The 4,584-nt window shown below is 40.8% G+C and overlaps 1 long non-coding RNA gene across 1 annotated transcript; it reads left to right on the forward strand.

Moving 5' to 3' along the window:
* The first annotated feature begins 1,871 nt into the window (after window positions 1–1,871).
* On the forward strand, window positions 1,872–4,245 carry LOC120435662. Its single transcript, XR_005609807.1, has 4 exons — window positions 1,872–2,304; window positions 2,933–3,056; window positions 3,358–3,738; window positions 4,107–4,245. It is a non-coding gene; the product is annotated as an uncharacterized LOC120435662 (long non-coding RNA).
* The last annotated feature ends 339 nt before the right edge of the window (window positions 4,246–4,584 follow it).

Raw genomic sequence — 4,584 nt, forward strand, 5'->3', positions numbered from 1 at the left:
TGTTTTGTTTTTTATCAGGCGCAACACCATGTAATGCATGGATGTTAGACTCTTTCACCAGACCATGTTGCTAGCCCAACCACCATGCTCAGGGTCTCTGAGCTCTAACCCTGGCTGCCAAATGTGCCTCTGAGCCTCTTGTGCCTTTTCACCACCAGACTAAGTTTGTAGTCTCGTCTCACCTACTAATATTATTTTATTACAGGACAATATTCAGCTAGGTTACTACTTTGACTTTCTTACTTTGAGCACATTTCTGAGCCCATACATTATCAAACTTTTACTTGAGTATTTCTGACACTAGCAGCTATACTTCTACTTAAGTCGCCTCTGTCAGTGCGCCCCAGGGCAGCTGTGGCTACAATGTAGCTTGCCATCACCAGTGTGTGAATGTGTGTGTGAATGGGTGGATGACTGAATGTAGTGTAAAGCGCTTTGGGGTCCTTAGGGACTAAGTAAAGTGCTATACAAGTTTGTCACCATTTGTCTTACTGTATGGGTGTCAGACATGTTAAAATCAGTGGCACCAAGGCATTACACAATAAAATAATGTGATTAGTACATAAGTGAAAGAAATTCCATTACACAAGTACAGGCTATTTACCATTTACCATTTAAGTAAAAAATGCCTGCATTATCGGTATAAAGCTGTCTGTAATTCTTTAGCAGTTCATGCAAAAATTATAAATTAAACCTGCACCACAGCTAACTCTTTTTAATAACCAATAACAGGTGTATTTCTTAGATCTACTGATACAGCCAAAACACTCTGCTTGTATAATGCCATATTCTCTCCCAGCATACCCTTGTCTCACAACAGGGTGATTCCCAAAGTACGTCTCAATATACAGAGACTCTAAAACCAGAACACAAAGATGAAGTTGGAAGATCAAAGATTAAGGTTTGTGTTTTTATAGCATGAAGTAAACTGTCCCCTTGTCTTCTAGGCCTTGGCGTGCGTACCTTAGAAGTCAGATTATACATTAATCATACTTCCAAAAACATTTTGAATTCCATTCATAACTAAGCTGTCAAGCTGATATCAGACATCTTATGCTCATCTGTATGGAACTCCAAAGTGTTCAAAATTAAATAAATAAATAGGTCATGATGACATAAATAACTACGTGAATAAATAAGACACAGATATGTAATGTGAGAATGATATTGTGAAATAATGGAACACATTTTGAATGACTTTGTCTGTCAATCAGTATAAGTGGGTTGGACCTTTGCACCTATTGGCTTATCGTTTACCATCGACTAGTTTTCCTGGATACCTGCTCCGTGGACGGCTGTTACAGCTAGCAACAGCGTGCTAGGCTAGGCAGTGGCGGTCCTAGCTTGTTTGGCGGCCCGGGCGAACACTCCCTTGTTTGTTTACTTGCACTGCTGTAACTGGAGCCTCGTCGTCTTGTCTCTCTATATACTGTACTGTATGTAGCGGAGATGACAAAGTTTACTTTGACTTCAGCGGCAAGCAGGCGCACCGAGGGCTGTCGCGCTCACTTTTCGCGTATTGAATTTCGAAAAAACACCAGTGCAAATTATAAGTCTGTATCATAATGTCTGGTGTTTTCGTGTTTGTTGGTTTGTTTTTATTTTGTTTTATTTTGCGAGTTGATTATTAGTTGCTGCTCCAGCCAGCCAGAGAATCCCCCGCCGCCCCGCCCTCTCCTCCCTGTGCTGCAAGCAGCAGGCGCACCTCGCAAACGGAGGGCACCCTTACTCCCAGCAAATGGGCGGTAGAAAACTGATCGGTGCCTATGCCATTCCCAATATGCGCTGGCTGATGTCGGGGCAGCATGAGTACGAGCAATTTTTTTTTTTTTTTTTTTTTTTGCCGATGCCCGTGATGCCGCCCCCCACCACGATGCTGCCCCGGGCAACCGCCGTGTCGTCCGTATCTAAAACCGCTACTGGTGCTAGGTCAAAAGTCACGGAGGATGGCGGACTGGTGTGAACTTCAGTCAATTCTGTTCATTTTAGCAGATCAGATAGAGAGGGATCATTTACCTGTAGATACTGTTTTGAGTCGTTTAGATGATGTTTCTGAAATGCTTGGGATGATAATTGCTCTTCAAGATGTTAGCATCGAAGGTTTAAGATCAATTCAGCACCGTGTTCATTTGGAATACGCCGAGGAGGAAGAGCAGTCTTCAAATATTGGTCGTCCACGTCTTGAAATCCCGGTGGAGCACTCAGGACTTTAGTGCTGTCCGGGATAACCATCGGGGTTATTGCCGATATGTTTTCTGTGTCTCCGAGTACAATTAGGAGGAAAATGACAGAGGAAGGTCTAAGGTAAGTTTATGCTGTAATTGAACACCTGTGTGATTCTGTACACAGCATTGTTTAGATGTTGACCTTAATTATGACGTTTGACAATGAAATATTATCGCTTACTTTTTTTTTGTTACTGTCTAAGTGGGGCAGCTACGGCTAAAGCTATCGGCGCCATCTCGGCGTTGAGACACGTTTAGCTGGCGCAGTGTTAGCTGTTAGAGTGTGTTAACTCAGAGACTGGGGCAGTGGAACCTGTAGGAACCTTTTATACTGAGAGTAGACCCACCAGCTTTCCACAGTCTACTTACTTATCACATCTTGTTAGACAACAGGGTCATTAGTGCTTTAAATAGTACATAGTTGAATGTTTCATTGCTGTTTGCAGTTGATTGTTCTCTGATAACACATAACAAAGTTGATGTTAAATAGCGAATTTATTGAAATGGTTTTGTCTATTTCAGCAGCATATAAATATCATACTTTTATAAATATACTTTTATAAAGATACTTTTATAAATATCATACTTTCTCTGGTGTCTTCAGTAAAGCTAAAACAAGAATACATTTACATCCTCGGTTCTTTCAGTATTAATTGGAAAACTTTGTTGAGATTTGCTGTTATATGAAAAAAATGTTTTCTGTGCAGAAAATCTGATAGGAATTCTTCTATTGGAGATGTGGATTTGGATTCAAAAGTGCTGGACATTCAGCGTCATCACCCAAATGCCGACTGCAGAATGATGATGGGACATCAGGCATACACATTCAAAGTAAGCTGATATTGTTAAAATATCCAAACACCAGTTTCCGGCCTGGAAAGCATGTGTCAGTGTGGCCTTGATGTGATATTTTAATGTAGCCATCAAAAATGATTAGCATATTCTTATCACTGTTATGCAGTTATGTTCCTGTTTGAACCAGTCTGTAAACGATTCTCTCTCCTCACTAAATCTGTACAGCACCTGGATACTTACCTGAAGCAGTGATGATCTGTCCCATATGCATTACAGTGTTTACAATACAGTCTTTTTGTAGTTGTTAGTACTAAGACATGATCTGTTTGTTAATCAGGATTTCGACTGATGGATTCAATGAGACGAGTCAATCCAGAAGGGGTCAAGATGCGACGGTTATCTATTAAGACTGCAAGGCGTTTTCAGTACAGTGTACCAGCAGCAAATCACCTTTGGCATATAGATGGAAATCAGCATTGAGCACCTGTGGAGGGATGTATATGAAAACATCTTCACCCAGCTGGAGATTCAAGGACTGCTCAACCCTGGTGAAAAAATTCACTTGTTTGCTCTGCACAGATGCTTTTTGCATCACATTCAACATCATCTTCAGTCATTCCAGGAAGCATGGAATCAGCACGGACTCAGAAAAGCAAACAACCATTCACCCCTGCACCTCTGGTTGCTGCACATAAAGGAGGGACAAGATTTGTCACAGGTACATGACTATTTGATCCGTATTTGTTCTTGTATGTAAAACTCTGCTATCTGTAGTGGAGATGAGTTTATTTCTACTGTGCAAGTTGGTGTACCAATTTTTTTTTTCCTGTAAGTGGAAATGTCTCCCAAGCCATTCTCTCCTTTTATCCCATCTGTCAGGTATAGATGGCAAAACTTTAAACAAAGTTAAATTTGTTATACCTGAAGGGAACCAATCCTGACCTAGAATGGGTGAATGAATAATTAGTTGGTAGCCAATGCCTAAGAAACTCACATAGGCCCTGGCAGACTCAATAAGTCCATCTAGGAACAGCTGGAGGAAACACCTCTTCAGTTTAGATTTAAGACATGTGGATGGTCTTTCAGGTTGATGAGGATTATGGTGTGGACTGGACAGGACCACATAATCACCGCCCATCAAATGAGATCACCATTCTTGAGATTCAGCTCCCACGTGCACTGAATGAACGAGACCCTGCTGTGCTACCAAACAACAACGTTTCACTCAGTCAAGCTTTGGATGCCTACTATGAAACTGTTCAGTCACTCAAACTTATGTTTGAGACCTCACCTTAACTCTTCAAAGTAAGCAGGTGCAATATGTTCACACCCAATTTCTTGCATAACCATACTTCAAAATCACTTGTAGAAAGACACTATCACATTTAATCAATTTCTATGTCAGGAGGATTTTTTTTTAAATTTCTACATCTCTGGCTTTGTAGCTAATACTGACTCAAAACAGCATAACCAATTTCATTTTCAACAAAACAGTGGGTGGCTATAAAACAGGATTTGTTTTATACAGCTGTCACTTTAATGATATTCATTTCTTGGTTGGATG

The sequence above is a fragment of the Oreochromis aureus genome, linkage group 22 (assembly GCF_013358895.1).
Source record: "Oreochromis aureus strain Israel breed Guangdong linkage group 22, ZZ_aureus, whole genome shotgun sequence".
NCBI lineage: Eukaryota > Metazoa > Chordata > Actinopteri > Cichliformes > Cichlidae > Oreochromis > Oreochromis aureus.